Here is a 255-nt window from a genome sequence, read left to right as displayed (position 1 = left end):
GGGGGGGGGGGGGATGAACCTGGAGGCAATGGGTGTCAAAAAGCTGGGGAGAAAATGGGGGAAGTCATCACTTCTCTGAGAAGGGGAGCTAGGGGGCTTGGGAGAGCAGGGACTCTAAAGTGATCTCAGCATTTGGTCAGACCGTAAAGGGGTGATCTCAGGGGGAACTTTGCACTCCTCCACAGTATTGTGGGGGCTGAGAGTCTAAGGCAGATGGGAGACCCCTGAAGAGGAATCAAGCCATTTCAGGGAGGG

The 255-nt window shown here is 55.7% G+C and overlaps 1 protein-coding gene across 1 annotated transcript in view; it reads right to left on the bottom strand.

Moving 5' to 3' along the window:
* Positions 1 to 255, bottom strand: part of NUCB1 (nucleobindin 1) — a 10,632-nt gene that overhangs the window by 9,898 nt on the left and 479 nt on the right. The gene's annotated exons all lie outside the window — the stretch shown is intronic.

This window comes from Alligator sinensis, unplaced genomic scaffold (assembly GCF_000455745.1).
Source record: "Alligator sinensis unplaced genomic scaffold, ASM45574v1 scaffold647_2, whole genome shotgun sequence".
In the NCBI taxonomy this organism is placed as follows: Eukaryota; Metazoa; Chordata; order Crocodylia; family Alligatoridae; genus Alligator; species Alligator sinensis.
Note: the sequence above shows the minus strand (reverse complement) of the source record. Positions and strands in the feature narration are given on the sequence as shown.